At 48.3% G+C, this 25,361-nt stretch overlaps 1 protein-coding gene across 5 annotated transcripts in view; it reads left to right on the forward strand.

Moving 5' to 3' along the window:
- LOC132206954 (uncharacterized) overlaps positions 1–25,361 on the forward strand; it is a 622,337-nt gene that overhangs the window by 278,742 nt on the left and 318,234 nt on the right. The window contains exons 1-2 of one of the 5 annotated variants that reach the window (XM_059642072.1): positions 553–646; positions 4,713–4,825. The exons of 3 other annotated variants lie outside the window; for them this stretch is intronic. The gene's annotated coding sequence lies outside the window, so the exon portion shown is untranslated. Of the gene's footprint in view, positions 1–552; positions 647–4,712; positions 4,826–25,361 lie in introns of those variants that run through there. One more of the 5 variants, XR_009443236.1, reaches the window with a different exon arrangement.

Raw genomic sequence — 25,361 nt, forward strand, 5'->3', positions numbered from 1 at the left:
AAGAAAAGAAATAGCATGTCAAATAAAATTAACTGCATGACTCTTCATAGCCCTATATGTAGAATTTCATTCCGAACTATGAGACAGTTGTGACCCCATACTACCTCAGTGCTCATGGCAAGAGTAAGACTCCTGTTTGACGTGCTGTGCACTGCATGGAATGGCGGCAACATCAGATTCATTGATGCTTGACAATCAAAAGAATATGACCAGAAGATTTAAAATCAAAATCTCATTGAACACTTCAAGGAATGTATTACAGGAAGAGGGGGAAAGCATGTATGACTAATAGAAGGTGGTGGCGCAGATCACATAGACCTGTGTGCTAAAACTTATCACAAATTTCACATTGAATGGAACAGTTTAAACAGGCTGGAGGAAGCAGACGTGCCAGCCCAAACTTTTTGAATTTGAGCATTCTGTTCGTAAACATCAGCAAAATTGTGGGAAACATGTTTATTCTTTCTCTTTTATTGCACAGAACCATACGATGAGACTGTTTTGATGAGGAATTTAAAGATTATGTGTCCCATCCGTTTGACTCACAGTTTGGTACCATAGGTTGGTACGATCTTCGTTGGAGAAGGAAAAGGGATGTTCCAGATACAGAAAATCGTCAAACCATTTACTACAAAGTCCATTTCTGGTTAGTATTAATTAATGCAGTTAACATTTTTAGCTCGAAATGATTGTACAATGGAGTCAATAAGAAAATTCCATCTGATATTCCACATAAATTTTAAGTGGATATTAAAGCAGCTCATTTCTTTTTCACGCTGTATGCTGCTTTCAAGAATGGTTGTCTTATTGTCGAAATGTTTAGCTTTGACTCCATGGCTTCTTCCATTAGCTCACATTGAAACACATGTTTCTTCAGCCAAAAATGCACGTTTACTCGGTGTAACTTGACGAACCTTCCCCTGTGGTTGTTCCCCTGAAATCCCCTGCAGTAGCTCCCCTGAAAAACAACTATACCATTTTGGATACTGTTCTGGGGGATGACTTAGCAGGGGTATGCAGTAGGGTGCAGGTCTCTGGCACAGAGTCTGTCCCTCTTGCACAGAAGGGAAGCGGGGATAGGAAGAGAGTGATAGTCATTGGGGACTCAATAGTTAAAGGCACTGATAGAAGATTTGCCGGGAACGAAAGAGACTCACGATTGGTGTGTTGCCGACCAGGTGCCAGGGTCTGTGATGTCACGAATATCCTGGGTGGGAAATTGGCTAGTGCCATTCGGTTGGATTTAAACGAGCTCAGAAGGGGGATGGGAAGCTGAGGTGTAGTCCTAGTAGACAGGAGGATGAGCATAGGGAGGACATGGTCAGGACCTCACTGTCACAGAAGTGTGCTGGCAGACAGCAAGCTGGATTGAAGTGTGACGACTTTAATGCCGGGAGTATCCGGAATAATGTAGGTGAGCTTGCAGCTTGGATAGGTACCTGGGACTTCGATGTTGTGGCCATTTCGGAGGCATGGATAGAGCAGGGTCAGGAATGGATGTTGCAGGTTCTTGGGTTTAGATCTTTCATTAAGGCCTGGGAAGGTGGTAAAAGAGGGGGAGGTGTGGCTTTGTTGGTTAAGGACAGTATAACGGCGGCTGAAAGAACCTTTGAGGACTCATCTACTGCGGTTGTATGGGCTGAGGTTGCCAAGGAAGGTTTGTCGACTGAGTCAGTGTGGGTGGAAGTTCGGAACAGCAAGGCAGCAGTCACTTCACTGGGGGTTTTCTACAGACCCCAAATAGCAGTTGGGAGATCGAAGAACTCATTGGCCGGCAGATTGTTGAAAAGTGCAAACGTATCAGGGTTGTTGTTATGGGTGACTTCAACTTTCCCAATATAGATCGAAACCTCCTTAGTGCAGATGGTTTGGATGGAGCCGTTTTTGTCAGGTGTGTTCAGGAGGGTTTCCTGATTCAGTATGTGGACAGGCCGAGGGGGGAGGCCATTTTGGATTTGGTGCTGGGGATGAGCCAGGACAGGTGTCAGATCTCGTGGTGGGAGAACACTTTGGCGACAGTGACCGCAAGAGCCTCCCATTTACCACAGCCATGGAAAGGGAAAGGAGCAGTTACCAGGGGAAGATATTTCACTGGGGTCAAGGAAACTATGATGCTGTCAGACAGGAGTTGGGAAGTACAGATTGGGAGCAATTGTTCCACAGAAAGGGCGCAGCAGACATGTGGAGGCTGTTCAAGGAGCAGTTGTTGCGAGTGATGTATAAATTTGTTCCTCTGAGACAGGGTAGAAGGGGTAAGATTAAGGAGCCTTAGATGACGGGTACAGAGGTGCTTCTTGTCAAAAAGAAAAGGCAGCATACGTAAGGTGGAGGAAGTGAGGGTCGAGCACAGCTTTAGAGTATTACAGGCCTGCTGGGAAGGAGCTCAAAAGATATTGCCTGTCCAATTGTTACCTGTTACAACCTTTGCGTCCACGCTTGCTCATTCAATGGTGTCAAGATGCCAGCAGTGCATGTACCTTCTCCATCCCCTAATGCCGTCAGCTCACACAAGACATAGTCCTTACTTAAAATCTTCTGATCAACCAAAGTTCATTGTAATGGACATTTTAGTTATCTGTCATGAAACGAAAACTGATTCTGACTGGCATGACCTCCAGTGCAAATGAATATAATCTGCGAAACGAGATTCCTTATGGGCTTGCAGCCGCTACAAATAATTGCTTTTCAAAGACGTTGCATACATACATTTTTTTCTCCTATCACATTAGATTTTTTTTTGTTTATGCATGTTGTGTGGGTTTCCAGTCAGGCGCATAAACACAGGTTGATGCAGTCACTGTTACAACACGGTATTGAAGGAGAATTTGTGATCTTTGGAGTTTCATTCCACTGAATGAAGGAGTGCACCATCAAGCCACTTCAGAGCACTACTGGCGACAAATTGTTGCAAGTTTTCAAGTGTTACTGATTGTCACATAAAATATGGCCTTTTTGTTGTTGCGCTATTCATCTTAACTGCAACATATCTAGTATTTAGGCTTGGAAACTATTTCAAGTTTTTTGATTTACTTGTTCAAAATCATTTATGATTGTTGTCATGATATCTACAATATGTTATTTTGATTGGACATAGAGGATTGGATCTGTCTTAATGGAAATAATGTATGCGCTTATAAAACCCCTTCTGGGCAAGGTAGTTGCTCAGTGGTTAGAGCTGCTCATGCACTGGGGAGCCAATTGAGATTCCAGTCTTGGGTAACTATCTGTGTGGAATTGACATGTCCTCCCCGCGTCTGCGAGGGGCTTCCGCCAGGTGCTGCAGTTTCCTCCCATTGTTCAAAGATGTGCAGGTCCTTATATGTGATTTGTGAAGCATTTCTTCAATGTTTCAATCCTGCCAGCATCCAGTGCCTTGGACAAAATAACTGGAGATGAATAAAAGATACAGTGCCTTCTGACACCATTTCCTGCTGGATTTTCATCAATCCTGCTTTATATCAGTGACAACTTCCATGACCTTTTTTGATGCTCTGTCTGAATTGACAGTCTAGTTCCAAATATTTGTTGTGCAGTATTTCAAGGTCTCTGTTATAGCACACCCACGAATGTCCACTTCAAAAGATACTTCCATATCATAGAATCCCTACGGTGTGGAAACAAGCCCCTTTTGACCCAAGAAGTCCACGGTCACCCTCCAAAGAGCGTCTCACCCTGACTCATCCCCCGACCCTTTCCTCAGTAACCCTACATTTCCCATGACTAACACACCTAATCTACACATCCCTAAACACAATGGGCAAGTTTGGCATGGCCCATACACTGAGCCTGCACATCTTTGGACTGTGGGAGGAAACCAGAGCACCCAGCAGGAACCCATGCAGGCATGGGCAGAATGTACAAACTCCGCACAGAAGATCGTCCAACGGTGGGATCGAACCTGGGTCCCTGGCGCTGTGAGTCAGCAGTGCTAACCACTGAGCCACCGTGCTGCCCTTGGAGTTAGACAGAGCTTGCTTGTTCCTGGGTGGCCTCAAATTGCCAACCTCCACTTCATGGCAAAAGTGCTGACCAACTGCACTCATCTTCACTGGTTTTTGCTTTGTATCATTGAATTCAATTCTTCAAACTCTATGATAAATATTGAAATTTCCATTGATATGTGAGCGTTGTTTTTAGTACGCAGTATTGGTTTATTATGTTTCATTGGTACATAATGAATATTGTATGTATATGCAAATAGGCAAGTTGGTAACGATGCAGTCCACAGACCTGGAGGATAATAACACTGTCCTTCAATCGCCCACAATGCCCTCTGCAAATTGGTAGAAAACAAAAATTTCTAAAAAATTCATCTCTCCTCCCGTCAGTCGATCAAAATTAATTCAGGATTTTGTACATGCCAATAACCGTAAGATTACACGAGCCTAAACAAAACTACTGGCTCATATTAGTTCAGTAAAGTGAAAGGGCAACAATAGAGGTAGTAGGAGCTGCAGATGCTGGAGAATCTGAGATAAGAAGGTGTAAAGCTGCATGAACACAGCAGGCCAAGCAGTATCATCCGGCTCTGCACCTTGTTATCTCAGATTCTCCAGCGCCAATTTTCTGAAGCAGGGTCTCGTCCCGAAACATCAGCTTTCTTGCTTCTCTGATGCTGCTTGACCTGCTGTGTTCATCCAGCTCTCCACCTTGGGCAACAATAGAGTATGCTTTCAGTCACTAGATATGTTACGTGGGTTTGTCTTCCTTAGGGTGGAGTTAGTGGAACCGAAAAAGATGTCTCCCTCACAGCGTTTGTGACAAAAGAATTGCATCGTTCCTTGGCGGCCTTTCAACAGAAGAATATTCAGAGATTTCCCGAGTGGTAAGAATGTAACTTCTTTTACTTCTCTTTATCTCACTTTTTCCAACAATTGGAAAATAGATTTTAGAAATAACATCGAGCTGATGAAGTGTGAAAAGAAGAACAATTCCAAGCAGTGGTGGGAGTTGGTCAGTGAGGTGGGAGGAGTGGATAGGTGGGAGAGAAGGCGGACAGTTCATGGAGGCGGGGATGAGGGGAGGAACTAGTCTTGGGATGAGGCTGGCAGGTGGGGAGATTTTGAGGGTGGCCAAGTCCACATTGCGGCTATTGAGTTGGAAGCTCCCGAGGCGGAATATGAGGTGCTGCTCCTCCAGTTTCTGGGTGGTCTGGTTGTGACACTGGAAGAGGCCCAGGATGGACATGTCATTCAGGGAGTGGGAGGGGGAGTTGAAGTGATGCAATGATTTGGACATGAAAATAGAAGGTGTGGTTAGTAAGTTTCCCAATGATTGAAGGTGTAGTCGCCAGCCAAGAAGGTCACCTCAGAATACAATGGGACATTGACAAGGGCCAATAAACTGAGGAATGGCAGATGGTGTTGAGGTTAGACAAATGTGAGGTGCTACATTTTGAAAAGGCAAATCAGGGCAGCACGTTTACACTGAAGGTTGTGGGGAGTGTTGCTTAATAAAGAGACACTGGAGTGCAGTTTCGTAGTTCCATCAAAGTACAGCCACCGGTAGAAAGGATATGAAGGAGACATTTGGTGTGCTCGCCTTTATCGGTCAGTGCATTGAGTATAGGAGTTGGGAGATCAATTAGCAGCCATATAGGACGTTGGTTCGGCTGCTTTTGGAATACTGCAATCGATTTTGGTCTCCTTGCGAGAGGAAGGATGTCGGCGCACCATTGAGGGCCGAAGGGCCTGTTGTGCGCTGTATTGTTGTATGTTGTAAACTTGAAACGGTTCAGAGAAGATCTACAAGGATGTTATGAGCATCGGAGGTTGGAGGTATACCGTGGGCTTGAACAGGCAGCTATTTCTTGGAACTTTGGAGTTCAGGGCTGACCGGATAGAAGTTTATACAATAACGAGGGACATGGATAGAGCGAACAGCCAAGATCTTTTCCCCGGGTTGCTGGAATCCAAAACTGGAGGGAATAGGTTAAAAATGAGAGAGGGAAGATTTAAAATAGACCGGATTTTTTTCATAGTGGTGCATGTATGGAGTGAGCTGCCAGAGGAAGTGGTGGAGGCTTGTACGTTTAAAAGGCATGTGGATGGGTATATGAATAGGATGGGTTGAGAGGAATATGGGCCAAATGCTGGCAAATGGGACTAAATTAATTTAGGATGTCTGGTCAACATAGACAAATTGGGCCAAAGGATCTGTTTCCCGACTGTACATCTCTCTGATTCTAAGTGTCTTTTTTCTTAACCACATGGCCCAGAATTAGAAAAACTTGAATCAGGATTTGGGAATGTGACAATTCTAATTGGATCTGTTTGATGAAATTAACTCTGTCGGTAATGGTGGTTGAATTATGATTCGTCAAATTTGAGTTTATTGCAGCATCTTATAGAACAGAGAGACACATGTAATCAAAATTGAAAATCAAAACTTGGTAAAATTTTGCATTGGAAATACATGACAAGCCATTGGAGGAGATTCATGACCATTGCATTCAAGTGAGAACAACAAATGCGATTCAGTGACTCAGTGAAATTGGATGCAGTGACTCAGTGAAATTGGATGCAGTGACTGTGTGAACTGGGATGCAGTGACTGAGGGTAATGGGATGCAGTGACTGAGGGTAATGGGATGCAGTGACTGAGGGTAATTAGATGCAGTGACTGAGTGAAATAGGATGCAGTGACTGCGGGAAATGGGTTGTAGTGACTGAGGGAAATGGGATGCAGTGACTGAGGGAAATGGGATGCAGTGACTGAGTGAAATGGGATGCAGTGACTGAGGGAAGTGGGATGCAGTGACTGAGGGAAGTGGGATGCAGTGACTGAGGGAAGTGGGATGCAGTGACTGAGGGAAATGGGATGCAGTGACTGAGGGAAGTGGGATGCAGTGACTGAGGGTAATGGGATGCAGTGACTGCGGGAAATGGGTTGTAGTGACTGAGGGAAATGGGATGCAGTGACTGAGGGAAATGGGATGCAGTGACTGAGTGAAATGGGATGCAGTGACTGAGGGAAGTGGGATGCAGTGACTGAGGGAAGTGGGATGCAGTGACTGAGGGAAGTGGGATGCAGTGACTGAGGGAAATGGGATGCAGTGACTGAGGGAAATGGGATGCAGTGACTGAGGGAAGTGGGATGCAGTGACTGAGGGAAATGGGATGCAGTGACTGAGTGAAATGACATGTAGTGACTGAGGGAAATGGGATGCAGTGTCTGTTTGAAATGGGATCCTGCGACTGATGTTCATGGGATGCAGTGACTGAGGGTAATGGGATGCAGTGACTGAGTGAAATGGGATGCAGTGACTGAGGACAATGGGATGCAGTGACTGAGGGCAATGGGATGCAGTGACTGAGGGCAATGGGATGCAGTGACTGAGGGCAATGGGATGCAGTGACTGAGGGAAATGGGATGCAGTGACTGAGGGAAATGGGAGGCAGTGACTGACGGAAATGGGATGCAGTGACTGAGGGAAATGGTATGCAGTGACTGAGGGAAATGGTATGCAGTGACTGAGGGAAATGGGATGCAGTGTCTGTTTGAAATGGGATCCTGCGACTGAAGTTAATGGGATGCAGTGACTGAGGGTAATGGGATGCAGTGACTGAGGGTAATGGGATGCAGTGACTGAGTGAAATGGGATGCAGTGACTGAGTGAAATGGGATGCAGTGACTGAGTGAAATGGGATGCAGTGACTGAGGGCAATGGGATGCAGTGACTGAGGGCAATGGGATGCAGTGACTGAGGGCAATGGGATGCAGTGACTGACGGAAATGGGATGCAGTGACTGAGTGAAATGGTATGCAGTGACTGAGGGAAATGGGATGCAGTGTCTGACGGAAATGGGATGCAGTGTCTGTTTGAAATGGGATCCTGCGACTGAAGTTAATGGGATGCAGTGACTGAGGGTAATGGGATGCAGTGACTGAGGGAAATGGGATGCAGTGTCTGAAGGAAATGGGATGCAGTGTCTGTTTGAAATGGGATCCTGCGACTGAGGGGAATGGGATGCAGTGACTGAGGGTAATGGGATGCAGTGACCGAGTGAAATGGGATGCAATGACTGAGTGAAATGGGATGCAGTGACTGAGTGAAATGGGATGCAGTGACTGAGTGAAATGGGATGCAGTGACTGAGGGCAATGGGATGCAGTGACTGAGGGCAATGGGATGCAGTGACTGAGGGCAATGGGATGCAGTGACTGAGGGCAATGGGATGCAGTGACTGACGGAAATGGGATGCAGTGACTGAGTGAAATGGTATGCAGTGACTGAGGGAAATGGGATGCAGTGACTGAGGGAAATGAGATGCAGTGTCTGACGGAAATGGGATGCAGTGTCTGTTTGAAATGGGATCCTGCGACTGAAGTTAATGGGATGCAGTGACTGAGGGTAATGGGATGCAGTGACTGAGGGAAATGGGATGCAGTGTCTGAAGGAAATGGGATGCAGTGTCTGTTTGAAATGGGATCCTGCGACTGAGGGGAATGGGATGCAGTGACTGAGGGTAATGGGATGCAGTGACCGAGTGAAATGGGATGCAATGACCGAGTGAAATGGGATGCAGTGACTGAGGACAATGGGATGCAGAGACTGGGAAATGGGATGCAGTGACAGTTGGAAATGGGATGCAGTGACTGATGGAAATTGGACGCAGTGACTGAGTGAAATGTAATTGCCGTGACTGTGGAAAGGAGATGCAGTGACTGAGGAAATGGGATGCAGTGACTGAAGGAAGTGGGATGCAGTGACTGAGGGAAATGGGATGCAGTGACTCGGAAATGGGATGCAGTGACAGTGGGAAATGGGACGCAGTGACTGAGTGAAATGGGACGCAGTGACTGAGTGAAATGGGATGCAGTGACTGTGGAAAGGAGATGCGCTGACTGAGTGAAGTGGGATGCAGTGACTGAGGGCAATGGGATGCAGTGACTGAGGGAAATGGGATGCAGTGACTGAGGGAAATGGGATGCAGTGACAGTTGGAAATGGGATGCAGTGACTGATGGAAATGGGACGCAGTGACTGAGTGAAATGGGACGCAGTGACTGAGTGAAATGTAATTGCCGTGACTGTGGAAAGGAGATGCAGTGACTGAGGAAGTGGGATGCAGTGACTGAAGGAAGTGGGATGCAGTGACTGAGGGAAATGGGATGCAGTGACTCGGAAATGGGATGCAGTGACAGTGGGAAATGGGATGCAGTGACAGTGCGAAATGGGATGCAGTGACTGCTGGAAATGGGACGCAGTGACTGAGTGAAATGGGATGCAGTGACTGAGTGAAATGGGACGCCGTGACTGTGGAAAGGAGATGCGCTGACTGAGTGAAGTGGGATGCAGTGACTGAGGGCAATGGGATGCAGTGACAGTGGGAAATGGGATGCAGTGACTGTGGGAAATGGGATGCAGTGACTCTCTGAAATGGGATGCAGTGACTGAGTGAAATGGGATGCAGTGACTGAGTGAAATGGGATTGCCGTGACTGTGGAAAGGAGATGCAGTGACTGAGGAAATGGGATGCAGTGACTGAGTGAAATGGGATTGCCGTGACTGTGGAAAGGAGATGCAGTGGCTGAGGGCAATGAGATGCAGTGACTGAGGGCAATGGGAAGCAGTGACTGATGGAAATGTGATGCAGTGACTGTGGGAAATGGGATGCAGTCTCTGTGGGAAATGGGATGCAGTGACTGAGGGCAATGGGATGCAGTGACTGAGGGCAATGGGATGCAGTGACTGAGGGAAATGAGATGCAGTGACTGTGGGAAATGGGATGCAGTCACTGTGGGAAATGGGATGCAGTGACTGACTGAAAACGGATTGCCGTGACTGTGGAAAGGAAATGCAGTGACTGAGGAAATGGGACGCAGTGACTGATGGAAATGGTATGCCCTGACTGAGTGTAAAGTGAAGCATTGAGTGAAATGGGATGCAGTGGCTGTGTGAAATGGGATGCAGTGGTTGTGTGAAATGCGATGCAGTGACTGAGGGAAGTGGGATGCAGTGACTGAGGGAAATGGGATGCAGTGACTGAGGGAAATGGGATGCAGTGTCTGTTTGAAATGGGATCCTGCGACTGATGTTCATGGGATGCAGTGACTGAGGGTAATGGGATGCAGTGACTGAGTGAAATGGGATGCAGTGACTGAGGACAATGGGATGCAGTGACTGAGGGCAATGGGATGCAGTGAGTGAGGGCAATGGGATGCAGTGACTGAGGGCAATGGGATGCAGTGACTGAGGGCAATGGGATGCAGTGACTGAGGGAAATAGGATGCAGTGACTGAGGGAAATGGGATGCAGTGACTGACGGAAATGGGATGCAGTGACTGAGTGAAATGGGATCCTGCGACTGAAGTTAATGGGATGCAGTGACTGAGGGTAATGGGATGCAGTGACTGATGGAAATGGGATGCAGTGTCTGTTTGAAATGGGATCCTGCGACTGAAGTTAATGGGATGCAGTGACTGAGGGTAATGGGATGCAGTGACTGAGTGAAATGGGATGCAGGGACTGAGTGAAATGGGATGCAGTGACTGAGTGAAATGGGATGTAGTGACTGAGTGAAATGGGATGCAGTGACTGAGGGCAATGGGATGCAGTGACTGAGGACAATGGGATGCAGTGACTGAGGGCAATGGGATGCAGTGACTGAGGGCAATGGGATGCAGTGACTGAGGGCAATGGGATGCAGTGACTGAGGGCAATGGGATGCAGTGACTGAGGGAAATGGGATGCAGTGACTGACGGAAATGGGATGCAGTGTCTGACGGAAATGGGATGCAGTGTCTGCTTGAAATGGGATCCTGCGACTGAAGTTAATGGGATGCAGTGACTGAGGGTAATGGGATGCAGTGACCGAGTCAAATGGGATGCAGTGACTATGGACAATGGGATGCAGTGACTGTGGACAATGGGATGCAGTGACTGTGGACAATGGGATGCAGTGACTGAGGGCAATGGGATGCAGTGACTGAGGGAAATGGGATGCAGTGACAGTTGGAAATGGGATGCAGTGACAGTTGGAAATGGGATGCAGTGACTGATGGAAATGGGACGCAGTGACTGAGTGAAATGGGACGCAGTGACTGAGTGAAATGTAATTGCCGTGACTGTGGAAAGGCGATCCAGTGACTGAGGAAATGGGATGCAGTGACTGAAGGAAGTGGGATGCAGTGACTGAGGGAAATGGGATGCAGTGACAGTGGGAAATTGGATGCAGTGACAGTGGGAAATGGGATGCAGTGACTGATGGAAATGGGACGCAGTGACTGATGGAAATGGGACGCAGTGACTGATGGAAATGGGACGCAGTGACTGAGTGAAATGGGATGCAGTGACTGTGGAAAGGAGATGCGCTGACTGAGTGAAGTGGGATGCAGTGACTGAGGGAAATGGGATGCAGAGACTGGGAAATGGGATGCAGTGACAGTTGGAAATGGGTTGCAGTGACTGATGGAAATGGGACGCAGTGACTGAGTGAAATGGGACGCAGTGACTGAGTGAAATGTAATTGCCGTGACTGTGGAAAGGAGATGCAGTGACTGAGGAAATGGGATGCAGTGACTGAAGGAAGTGGGACGCAGTGACTGATGGAAATGTGACGCAGTGACTGTGGGAAATGGGATGCAGTCACTGTGGGAAATGGGATGCAGTGACTGAGGGCAATGGGATGCAGTGACTGAGGGAAATGAGATGCAGTGACTGTGGGAAATGGGATGCAGTGACAGTGGGAAATGGGACGCAGTGACTGAGTGAAATGGGACGCAGTGACTGAGTGAAATGGGATGCAGTGACTGTGGAAAGGAGATGCGCTGACTGAGTGAAGTGGGATGCAGTGACTGAGGGCAATGGGATGCAGTGACTGAGGGCAATGGGATGCAGTGACTGAGGGAAATGGGATGCAGTGACTGTGGGAAATGGGACGCAGTGACTGAGTGAAATGGGACGCAGTGACTGAGTGAAATGTAATTGCCGTGACTGTGGAAAGGAGATGCAGTGACAGTGGGAAATGGGACGCAGTGACTGATGGAAATGGGACGCAGTGACTGATGGAAATGTGACGCAGTGACTGTGGGAAATGGGATGCAGTCACTGTGGGAAATGGGATGCAGTGACTGAGGGCAATGGGATGCAGTGACTGAGGGAAATGAGATGCAGTGACTGTGGGAAATGGGATGCAGTGACAGTGGGAAATGGGACGCAGTGACTGAGTGAAATGGGACGCAGTGACTGAGTGAAATGGGATGCAGTGACTGTGGAAAGGAGATGCGCTGACTGAGTGAAGTGGGATGCAGTGACTGAGGGCAATGGGATGCAGTGACTGAGGGCAATGGGATGCAGTGACTGAGGGAAATGGGATGCAGTGACTGTGGGAAATGGGATGCAGTGACTGTGGGAAATGGGATGCAGTGACTCTCTGAAATGGGATGCAGTGACTGAGTGAAATGGGATTGCCGTGACTGTGGAAAGGAGATGCAGTGACTGAGGAAATGGGATGCAGTGACTGAGGAAATGGGATGCAGTGACAGTGGGAAATGGGATGCCGTGACTGTGGAAAGGAGATGCAGTGACTGAGTGAAGTGGGATGCAGTGACAGATGGAAATTGAATGCAGTGAGAGAGTGAAATTGGATGCAATGACTGTGGGAAATGGGATGTAGTGACTGAGAGAAATGGGATGCTGTGACTGAGTGAAATTGGATGCCGTGACTGTGTGGAATTGGGTGTGGTGATTGATGAAAATACATTCACTGTCTCAGTTGAATAGGATTCACTGTCTCCGTTAAATGGGATGCAGTGACTGAGTGAAATGGGTTGCAGTGACTGAGTGAAATGGGATGCCGTGACTGAGGGAAATGGGATGCCGGGACTGAGGGAAATGTGATGCCGTGACTGCGTGAAATGTGATGCACTGACTGCGTGAAATGTGATGCAGTGACTGCGTGAAATGGTATGCAGTGACTGCGTGAAATGGTATGCAGTGACTGCGTGAAATGGTATGCAGTGACTGCATGAAATGGGATGCAGTGACTGAGGGAAATGGGATGCAGTGACTGAGGGAAATGGGATGCAGTGACTGAGGGAAATAGGATGCCCTGACTGAGGGAAATAGGATGCCCAGACTGAGGGAAATAGGATGCCCTGACTGAGTGAAATGCGATGCAGTGACTGACGGAAATTGAATGCACTGACGGATGGAAATGGAATGCAGTGAGAGAGTGAAATTGGCTGCAATGACTGTGGGAAATGGGTTGTAGTGACTGAGAGAAATGGAATGCAGTGTCTGAGTGAAATGGGATACAGTGACTGAGGGAAATTGGATGCAGTGACTGAGTGAAATGGGATGCAGTGACTTAGTGAAATGGGACGCAGTGACTGAGGGAAATGGGTTGAGGTGACAGATGGAAATTGAATGCAGTGAGAGAGTGAAATTGGATGCAATGACTGTGGGAAATGGGATGCACTGACTGCGTGAAATGGGATGCAGTGACTGCCTGAAATAGGATGCAGTGAATGAGTGAAGTGAGATGCAGTGACTGCGTGAAATGTGATGCAGTGACTGAGTGAAATGTGATGCAGTGACTGCATGAAATGGGATGGAGTGACTGCTGGAAATGGGATGCCCTGACTGAGTGAAATAGGATGCCCTGACTGAGTGAAACGGGATGCAGTAACAGAGTGGAATGCATTGCAGTGACTGATGGAAATTGAATGCAGTGACTGATGGAAATTGAATGCAGTGACGGAGTGAAATGGGATGCAGTGACTGCGTGAAATGGGATGCAGTGACTGCGTGAAATGGGATGCAGTGACTGCGGGAAATGTGATGCTGTGACTGTGTGAAATGGGATGCAGTGACTGTGTGAAATGGGATGCAGTGACTGTGTGAAATGGGATGCAGTGACTGAGTGAACTGGGATTCAGTGACTGAGTGAAATGGGATGCAGTGACTGAGTGAAATGGGCTGCAATGACTGTGGGAAATGGGATGCAGTGAATGAGTGAAGTGTGGTGCAGTGACTGATGGAGATTGAATGCAGTGTATGATGCAAATGGGATGCAGTGACTGAGGGAAATGGGATGCAGTGACTGAGGGAAATGGGATGCAGTGACTGAGGGAAATGGGATGCAGTGACTGAGGGAAATGGGATGTAGTGACTGAGGGAAATGGGATGCAGTGACTGAGGGAAAGGAGATGCAGTGACTCAGGGGAATGGGATGCAGCGACTGAGTGAACTTCGACGCAGTGACTGAGTGAACTGGGACGCAGTGACTGAGTGAACTGGGACGCAGTGACTGAGTGAACTGGGACGCAGTGACTGAGTGAACTGGGATGCAGTGACTGAGTGAACTGGGATGCAGTGACTGAGTGAAATGGGATGCAGTGACCGTTAAATGGGCTGCAGGGACTGTTGGAAATGGGATGCACTGACTGTGGGGAATGGGATGCAGTGACTGAGGGGAATGGGATGCAGCGACTGAGTGAACTGGGATGCAGCGACTGAGTGAACTGGGATGCAGTGACTGAGTGAACTGGGATGCAGTGACTGAGTGTCCTGGGATGCAGTGACTGAGTGAAATGGGATGCAGTGACCGTTAAATGGGCTGCAGGGACTGTTGGAAATGGGATGCACTGACTGTGGGGAATGGGATGCAGTGACTGAGGGGAATGGGATGCAGCGACTGAGTGAACTGGGATGCAGCGACTGAGTGAACTGGGATGCAGTGAATGATTGAACTGGGATGCAGTGCCTAAATGAAATGGGATGCAGTCCCTGTGGGAAATGGCAGGCTGTGACTGAGTTTAATGCGATGCAGTGACTGAGGGGAATGTGATGCAGTGACTGACGGAAATGGGATGCAGTGACTGAGTGAACTGGGATGCAGTGCCTAAATGAAATGGGATGCAGTGACTGTGGGAAATGGCATGCTGTGACTGTGGTTAATGCGATGCAGTGACTGAGGGGAATGTGATGCAGTGACTGAGGGAAATGGGATGCAGTGTCTGAGTGAAATGGGATGCATTGACTGAGTGAAATGGGATGCAGTGACTGAGTGAAATGGGATGCACTGTCTGAGTGAAATGGGATGCAGTGTCTGAGTGAAATGGGATGCAGTGTCTGAGTGAAATGGGATGCAGTGACTGAGGGAAATGGGATGCAGTGACTGAGTGAAATGGGATGCAGTGACTTAGTGAAATGGGACGCAGTGACTGAGGGAAATAGGATGAGGTGACAGATGGAAATTGAATGCAGTGAGAGAGTGAAATTGGATGCAATGACTGTGGGAATTGGGATGTAGTGACTGAGAGAAATGGGATGCAGTGACTGAGTGAAGTGGGATACCATGACTGAGTGAAACGGGATGCAGTAACAGAGTGGAATGCATTGCAGTGACTGATGGAAATTGAATGCAGTGACGGAGTGAAATGGGATGCAGTGACTGCGTGAAATGGGATGCAGTGACTGCGTGAAATGGGATGCAGTGACTGCGTGAAATGGGATGCAGTGACTGTGGGAAATGTGATGCCGTGACTGTGTGAAATGTGATGCCGTGACTGTGTGAAATGTGATGCCGTGACTGTGTGAAATGGGATGCCGTGACTGTGGGAAATAGGATGCAGTGACTGTGGGAAATGGGATTCAGTGAATGAGTGAAGTGAGATGCAGTGACTGATGGAAATTGAATGCAGTGTGTGATGCAAATGGGATGCAGTGACTGAGTGAAATGGGATGCAGTGACTGAGTGAGATGGGATGCAGTGACTGAGTGAAATGAGCTGCAATGACTGTGTGAAGTGGGATGCAGTGTCTCAAGGAAATGGGATGCAGAGACTGAGGGAAATGGGATGCACTGACTGTGGGGAATGAGATGCAGCGACTGAGGGGAATGGGATGCAGCGACTGAGTGAACTGGGATGCAGCGACTGAGTGAACTGGGATGCAGTGTATGATTGAACTGGGATGCAGTGCCTAAATGAAATGGGATGCAGTCACTGTGGGAAATGGCATGCTGTGACTGTGGTTAATGCGATGCAGTGACTGAGGGGAATGGGATGCAGTGTCTGAGTGAAATGGGATGCAGTGTCTGAGTGAAATGGGATGCAGTGTCTGAGTGAAATGGGATGCAGTGTCTGAGTGAAATAGGATGCATTGACTGAGTGAAATGGGATGCAGTGACTGAGTGAAATGGGATGCAGTGAATGAGTGAAGTGAGATGCAGTGACTGATGGAGATTGAATGCAGTGTCTGATGCAAATGGGATGCAGTGACTGAGTGACATGGGATGCACTGACTGAGTGAAATGGGATGCAGTGACTGAGGGAAATGGGATGCAGTGACTGAGGGAAATGGGCTGCAATGACTGTGGGAAATGGGATGCAGTGAATGAGTGAAGTGTGGTGCAGTGACTGATGGAGATTGAATGCAGTGTATGATGCAAATGGGATGCAGTGACTGAGGGAAATGAGATGCAGTGACTGTGGGAAATGGGATGCAGTGACAGTGGGAAATGGGACGCAGTGACTGAGTGAAATGGGACGCAGTGACTGAGTGAAATGGGATGCAGTGACTGTGGAAAGGAGATGCGCTGACTGAGTGAAGTGGGATGCAGTGACTGAGGGCAATGGGATGCAGTGACTGAGGGCAATGGGATGCAGTGACTGAGGGCAATGGGATGCAGTGACTGAGGGAAATGGGATGCAGTGACTGTGGGAAATGGGATGCAGTGACTGTGGGAAATGGGATGCAGTGACTCTCTGAAATGGGATGCAGTGACTGAGTGAAATGGGATTGCCGTGACTGTGGAAAGGAGATGCAGTGACTGAGGAAATGGGATGCAGTGACAGTGGGAAATGGGATGCCGTGACTGTGGAAAGGAGATGCAGTGACTGAGTGAAGTGGGATGCAGTGACAGATGGAAATTGAATGCAGTGAGAGAGTGAAATTGGATGCAATGACTGTGGGAAATGGGATGTAGTGACTGAGAGAAATGGGATGCTGTGACTGAGTGAAATTGGATGCCGTGACTGTGTGGAATTGGGTGTGGTGATTGATGAAAATACATTCACTGTCTCAGTTGAATAGGATTCACTGTCTCCGTTAAATGGGATGCAGTGACTGAGTGAAATGGGTTGCAGTGACTGAGTGAAATGGGATGCCGTGACTGAGGGAAATGGGATGCCGGGACTGAGGGAAATGTGATGCCGTGACTGCGTGAAATGTGATGCAGTGACTGCGTGAAATGGTATGCAGTGACTGCGTGAAATGGTATGCAGTGACTGCGTGAAATGGTATGCAGTGACTGCGTGAAATGGTATGCAGTGACTGCATGAAATGGGATGCAGTGACTGAGGGAAATGGGATGCAGTGACTGAGGGAAATGGGATGCAGTGACTGAGGGAAATGGGATGCAGTGACTGAGGGAAATAGGATGCCCTGACTGAGGGAAATAGGATGCCCAGACTGAGGGAAATAGGATGCCCTGACTGAGTGAAATGCGATGCAGTGACTGACGGAAATTGAATGCACTGACGGATGGAAATGGAATGCAGTGAGAGAGTGAAATTGGCTGCAATGACTGTGGGAAATGGGTTGTAGTGACTGAGAGAAATGGAATGCAGTGTCTGAGTGAAATGGGATACAGTGACTGAGGGAAATTGGATGCAGTGACTGAGTGAAATGGGATGCAGTGACTTAGTGAAATGGGACGCAGTGACTGAGGGAAATGGGTTGAGGTGACAGATGGAAATTGAATGCAGTGAGAGAGTGAAATTGGATGCAATGACTGTGGGAAATGGGATGCACTGACTGCGTGAAATGGGATGCAGTGACTGCCTGAAATAGGATGCAGTGAATGAGTGAAGTGAGATGCAGTGACTGCGTGAAATGTGATGCAGTGACTGAGTGAAATGTGATGCAGTGACTGCATGAAATGGGATGGAGTGACTGCTGGAAATGGGATGCCCTGACTGAGTGAAATAGGATGCCCTGACTGAGTGAAACGGGATGCAGTAACAGAGTGGAATGCATTGCAGTGACTGATGGAAATTGAATGCAGTGACTGATGGAAATTGAATGCAGTGACGGAGTGAAATGGGATGCAGTGACTGCGTGAAATGGGATGCAGTGACTGCGTGAAATGGGATGCAGTGACTGCGGGAAATGTGATGCTGTGACTGTGTGAAATGGGATGCAGTGACTGTGTGAAATGGGATGCAGTGACTGTGTGAAATGGGATGCAGTGACTGAGTGAACTGGGATTCAGTGACTGAGTGAAATGGGATGCAGTGACTGAGTGAAATGGGATGCAGTGACTGAGTGAAATGGGCTGCAATGACTGTGGGAAATGGGATGCAGTGAATGAGTGAAGTGTGGTGCAGTGACTGATGGAGATTGAATGCAGTGTATGATGCAAATGGGATGCAGTGACTGAGGGAAATGGGATGCAGTGACTGAGGGAAATGGGATGCAGTGACTGAGGGAAATGGGATGCAGTGACTGAGGGAAATGGGATGTAGTGACTGAGGGAAATGGGATGCAGTGACTGAGGGAAAGGAGATGCAGTGACTCAGGGGAATGGGATGCAGCGACTGAGTGAACTTCGACGCAGTGACTGAGTGAACTGGGACGCAGTGACTGAGTGAACTGGGACGCAGTGACTGAGTGAACTGGGACGCAGTGACTGAGTGAACTGGGATGCAGTGACTGAGTGAACTGGGATGCAGTGACTGAGTGAAATGGGATGCAGTGACCGTTAAATGGGCTGCAGGGACTGTTGGAAATGGGATGCACTGACTGTGGGGAATGGGATGCAGTGACTGAGGGGAATGGGATGCAGCGACTGAGTGAACTGGGATGCAGCGACTGAGTGAACTGGGATGCAGTGACTGAGTGAACTGGGATGCAGTGACTGAGTGTCCTGGGATGCAGTGACTGAGTGAAATGGGATGCAGTGACCGTTAAATGGGCTGCAGGGACTGTTGGAAATGGGATGCACTGACTGTGGGGAATGGGATGCAGTGACTGAGGGGAATGGGATGCAGCGACTGAGTGAACTGGGATGCAGCGACTGAGTGAACTGGGATGCAGTGAATGATTGAACTGGGATGCAGTGCCTAAATGAAATGGGATGCAGTCCCTGTGGGAAATGGCAGGCTGTGACTGAGTTTAATGCGATGCAGTGACTGAGGGGAATGTGATGCAGTGACTGACGGAAATGGGATGCAGTGACTGAGTGAACTGGGATGCAGTGCCTAAATGAAATGGGATGCAGTGACTGTGGGAAATGGCATGCTGTGACTGTGGTTAATGCGATGCAGTGACTGAGGGGAATGTGATGCAGTGACTGAGGGAAATGGGATGCAGTGTCTGAGTGAAATGGGATGCATTGACTGAGTGAAATGGGATGCAGTGACTGAGTGAAATGGGATGCACTGTCTGAGTGAAATGGGATGCAGTGTCTGAGTGAAATGGGATGCAGTGTCTGAGTGAAATGGGATGCAGTGTCTGAGTGAAATGGGATGCAGTGACTGAGGGAAATGGGATGCAGTGACTGAGTGAAATGGGATGCAGTGACTTAGTGAAATGGGACGCAGTGACTGAGGGAAATAGGATGAGGTGACAGATGGAAATTGAATGCAGTGAGAGAGTGAAATTGGATGCAATGACTGTGGGAATTGGGATGTAGTGACTGAGAGAAATGGGATGCAGTGACTGAGTGAAGTGGGATACCATGACTGAGTGAAACGGGATGCAGTAACAGAGTGGAATGCATTGCAGTGACTGATGGAAATTGAATGCAGTGACGGAGTGAAATGGGATGCAGTGACTGCGTGAAATGGGATGCAGTGACTGCGTGAAATGGGATGCAGTGACTGCGTGAAATGGGATGCAGTGACTGTGGGAAATGTGATGCCGTGACTGTGTGAAATGTGATGCCGTGACTGTGTGAAATGGGATGCCGTGACTGTGGGAAATAGGATGCAGTGACTGTGGGAAATGGGATTCAGTGAATGAGTGAAGTGAGATGCAGTGACTGATGGAAATTGAATGCAGTGTGTGATGCAAATGGGATGCAGTGACTGAGTGAAATGGGATGCAGTGACTGAGTGAGATGGGATGCAGTGACTGAGTGAAATGAGCTGCAATGACTGTGTGAAGTGGGATGCAGTGTCTCAAGGAAATGGGATGCAGAGACTGAGGGAAATGGGATGCACTGACTGTGGGGAATGAGATGCAGCGACTGAGGGGAATGGGATGCAGCGACTGAGTGAACTGGGATGCAGCGACTGAGTGAACTGGGATGCAGTGTATGATTGAACTGGGATGCAGTGCCTAAATGAAATGGGATGCAGTCACTGTGGGAAATGGCATGCTGTGACTGTGGTTAATGCGATGCAGTGACTGAGGGGAATGGGATGCAGTGTCTGAGTGAAATGGGATGCAGTGTCTGAGTGAAATGGGATGCAGTGTCTGAGTGAAATGGGATGCAGTGTCTGAGTGAAATAGGATGCATTGACTGAGTGAAATGGGATGCAGTGACTGAGTGAAATGGGATGCAGTGAATGAGTGAAGTGAGATGCAGTGACTGATGGAGATTGAATGCAGTGTCTGATGCAAATGGGATGCAGTGACTGAGTGACATGGGATGCACTGACTGAGTGAAATGGGATGCAGTGACTGAGGGAAATGGGATGCAGTGACTGAGGGAAATGGGATGCAGTTACTGAGGGAAATAGGATGCAGTGACTTTTGGAAATGGGATGCAGTGAGTGATGGAAATGGGAGGCAGTGATTGAATGAAATGGGTGCAAGTGACCGTGGAGATGGGATGCAGTGACTTGGGGAAAGGAGATGCAGTGACTGTGGAAACGGGATGCTGTGACTGAGGGTAACGGGTTGAGGCGGCTAAGTGAAATGGGACGCCGTGTCTCTGTGAAATGTGATGCGGAGACTGTGGGGAAATGGATGCAGTGACTGAATGAAATGGGATGCAGTGACTGAGTGAAATGTGATGCGTTGACTGATGGAAAGGAGATGCCGTCACTGTGGGAAATGGCATGCAGTGACTGAGTGAAATGGGAAGCTGTGAATGAGTGAAATGGGATGCCGTGACTGATGGAAATGGGATGCAGTGACTGAATGAAATGAGATGCAGTGACTGAATGAAATGAGATGCAGTGACTGAATGAAATGAGATGCAGTGACTGAGGGAAATGAGATGCACTGATGTAGGGAAATTGGATGCACTGGGTGAGTGAAATGTGATGCAGTCACTGAGTGAAATGGGATGCACTGGCTGAGAGAAATGGGATGCAGTGACTGAGGGAAATGGGATGCAGTCACTGAAGGAAATGGGATGCAGTGACTGAGGGAAATGGGATGCAGTGACTGAGTGAAATGGGAAGCTGTGAATGAGTGAAATGGGAAGCTGTGAATGAGTGCAAGGGGATTTTGTGACTGAGTTAAAGGAGATGCTGTGACTGAGGGAAATGGGATGCACTGTCTCAGTTCAATGAGATTCACTGTATCAGTTAAATGGGATGCAGTGACTGAGTGAAATGGGATGCAGTGACTGAGTGAAATAGGATGCACTGTCTCAGTTGAATAGGATTCACTGTCTCCGTTAAATAGCATGTAGTGACTGAGTCAAATGGAATGCTGTGACTGAGTGAAATGGGATGCAGTGGCTGAGTGAAATGGGATGCAGTGGCTGAGTGAAATGGGAAGCAGTGGCTGATTGAAATGGGATGCAGTGGCTGAGTGAAATGGGATGCAGTGACTGAGGGAAATGGGATGCGCTGACTGAGTGAAATGGGATGCTGTGACTGAGGGAAAGGAGACGCAGTGACTGTGGGAAATGGGTTGCAGTGACTGAGGAAAATGGCAGGCAGTCACTGAGTGAAATGGGATGCAGTCACTGAGTGAAATGGGATGCAGTGACTGAGTGAAATGTGATGCAGTGACTGAGTGAAATGGGATGCAGTGGCTGAGTGAAATGGGATGCAGTGACTGAGTGATATGGGATGCATTGACTGAGGGATATGGGATGCAGTGGCTGAGTGAAATGGGATGCAGTGGCTGAGTGAAATGGGATGCAGTGGCTGAGTGAAATGGGATGCAGTGACTGAGGGAAATGGGATGCAGTGACTGAGTGAAATGGGATGGAGTGGCTGAGTGAAATGGGATGCAGTGACTGAGGGAAATGGGATGCAGTGACTGAGTGATATGGGATGCATTGACTGAGGGAAATGAGATGCATTGACTGAGGGAAATGACATGCAGTGACTGAGGGAAAGGAGATGAAGTGACTGTGGGAAATGGAATGCTGTGACTGAGGGTAATGGGATGCACCGTCTCAGTTCAATGAGATTCACTGTCTCAGTTAAATGGGATTCAGTGACTGAGGGAAATGGGATGTGCTGACTGAGTGAAATGGGATGTGGTGACTGAGGGAAAGGAGACGCAGTGACTGTGGGAAATGGGTTGCAGTGACTGAGGAAAATGGGAGGCAGTGATTGAGTGAAATGGGATGCAGTGACTGAGTGATGTGGGATGCAGTGGCTGAGTGAAATGGGATGCAGTGACAGAGTGAAATGTGATGCCGTGACTGCGTGAAATGTGATGCCGTGACTGCGTGAAGTGTGATGCAGTGACTGCGTGAAATGTGATGCAGTGACTGCGTGAAATGTGATGCAGTGTCTGCGTGAAATGGGATGCAGTGACAGAGTGAAATGTGATGCCGTGACTGCGTGAAATGTGATGCAGTGACTGCGTGAAGTGTGATGCAGTGTCTGCGTGAAATGTGATGCAGTGTCTGCGTGAAATGTGATGCAGTGTCTGCGTGAAATGTGATGCAGTGTCTGCGTGAAATGGGATGCAGTGTCTGCGTGAAATGGGATGCAGTGTCTGCGTGAAATGGGATGCAGTGACTGTGGGAAACGAGATGAAGTGACTGTGTGAACTGTGATGCTGTGACTGTGTGAAATGGGACGCAGTGACTGAGTGAAATGGGATGCAGTGACTGAGTGAAATGGGAGGCAGTGACTGTGGGAAATGGGATGCAGTGAATGAGTGAAGTGAGATGCAGTGACTGAGTGAAATGGGATGCAGTGACTGAGTGAAATGGGATGCAGTGACTGAGTGAAATGGGATGCAGTGACTGATTGAACTGGGATGCAGTGCCTAAATGAAATGGGATGCAGTCACTGTGGGAAATGGCATGCTGTGACTGTGGTTAATGCGATGCAGTGACTGAGGGGAATGGGATGCAGTGTCTGAGTGAAATGGGATGCAGTGTCTGAGTGAAATGGGATGCAGTGTCTGAGTGAAATAGGATGCATTGACTGAGTGAAATGGGATGCAGTGACTGAGTGAAATGGGATGCAGTGAATGAGTGAAGTGAGATGCAGTGACTGATGGAGATTGAATGCAGTGTCTGATGCAAATGGGATGCACTGACTGAGTGACATGGGATGCACTGACTGAGTGAAATGGGATGCAGTGACTGAGTGAAATGGGCTGCAATGACTGTGTGAAGTGGGATGCAGTGACTGAGTGAAGTGAGGTGCAGTGACTGATGGAGATTGAATGCAGTGTCTGATGCAAATGGGATGCACTGACTGAGTGAAATGGGATGCAGTGACTGAGGGAAATGGGATGCGTTGACTGATGGAAAGGAGATGCCGACACTGTTGGAAATGGCATGCTGTGACTGAGTGAAATGGGAAGCTGTGAATGAGTGAAATGGGATCCAGTGACTGAGCGAAATGGGATGCAGTTACTGAGGGAAGTAGGATGCAGTGACTTTTCGAAATGGGATGAAGTGAGTGATGGAAATGAGAGGCAGTGATTGAATGAAACGGGTACGAGTGACCATGGAGATGGGATGCAGTGACCTGGGGAAAGGAGATGCAGTGACTGTGGAAACGGGATGCTGTGACTGAGGGTAACGGGTTGCAGTGGCTAAGTGAAATGGGACGCCGTGTCTCTGTGAAATCTGATGCGGAGACTGTGGGGAAATGGATGCAGTGACTGAATGAAATGGGATGCAGTGACTGAGTGAAATGTGATGCGTTGACTGATGGAAAGGAGATGCAGTCACTGTGGGAAATGGCATGCAGTGACTGATGGAAATGGGATGCAGTGACTGATGGAAATGGGATGCAGTGACTGAGGGAAATGGGATGCAGTGACTGAGTGAAATGGGATGCAGTCACTGAAGGAAATGGGATGCAGTGACTGAGGGAAATGGGATGCAGTGACTGAGTGAAATGGGAAGCTGTGAATGAGTGAAATGGGAAGCTGTGAATGAGTGAAATGGGCTGCAGTGACTGAGTGACATGGGGTGCAGTGACTCTGTGAAATGGGATGCAGTGACTGAGGGAAATGGGTTGCAGTGACTGAGTGAAATGGGAAGCTGTGAATGAGTGAAAGGGGATTTTGTGACTGAGTTAAAGGAGATGCTGTGACTGAGGGAAATGGGATGCACTGTCTCAGTTCAATGAGATTCACTTTCTCAGTTAAATGGGATGCAGTGACTGAGTGAAATGGGATGCAGTGACTGAGGGTAATGGGACGCAGTGACTGAGTGAAGTAGGATGCACTGTCTCAGTTGAATAGGATTCACTGTCTCCGTTAAATAGCATGTAGTGACTGAGTCAAATGGAATGCTGTGACTGAGTGAAATGGGACGCAGTGGCTGAGTGAAATGGGACGCAGTGGCTGAGTGAAATGGGAAGCAGTGGCTGATTGAAATGGGAAGCAGTGGCTGAGTGAAATGGGATGCAGTGACTGAGGGAAATGGGAGGCAGTGATTGAGTGAAATGGGATGCAGTCACTGAGTGAAATGGGATGCAGTCACTGAGTGAAATTTGATGCAGTGACTGAGTGAAATGGGATGCAGTGACTGAGTGAAATGGGATTCAGGGACCGACGGTCATGGGATGCAGTGACTGATGGAAATGGGATGCAGTGACTGAGTGAAATGGGATGCAGTGGCTGAGTGAAATGGGATGCAGTGGCTGAGTGATATGGGATGCAGTGGCTGAGTGAAATGGAATGCAGTGACTGAGGGAAATGAGATGCATTGACTGAGGGAAATGAGATGCATTGACTGAGGGAAATGAGATGCATTGACTGAGGGAAATGACATGCAGTGACTGAGGGAAAGGAGATGAAGTGACTGTGGGAAATGGAATGCTGTGACTGAGGGTAATGGGATGCACCGTCTCAGTTCAATGAGATTCACTGTCTCAGTTAAATGGGATTCAGTGACTGAGGGAAATGGGATGTGCTGACTGAGTGAAATGGGATGTGGTGACTGAGGGAAAGGAGACGCAGTGACTGTGGGAAATGGGTTGCAGTGACTGAGGAAAATGGGAGGCAGTGATTGAGTGAAATGGGAT

The sequence above is a fragment of the Stegostoma tigrinum genome, chromosome 44 (genome assembly GCF_030684315.1).
Source record: "Stegostoma tigrinum isolate sSteTig4 chromosome 44, sSteTig4.hap1, whole genome shotgun sequence".
Lineage (NCBI taxonomy): Eukaryota > Metazoa > Chordata > Chondrichthyes > Orectolobiformes > Stegostomatidae > Stegostoma > Stegostoma tigrinum.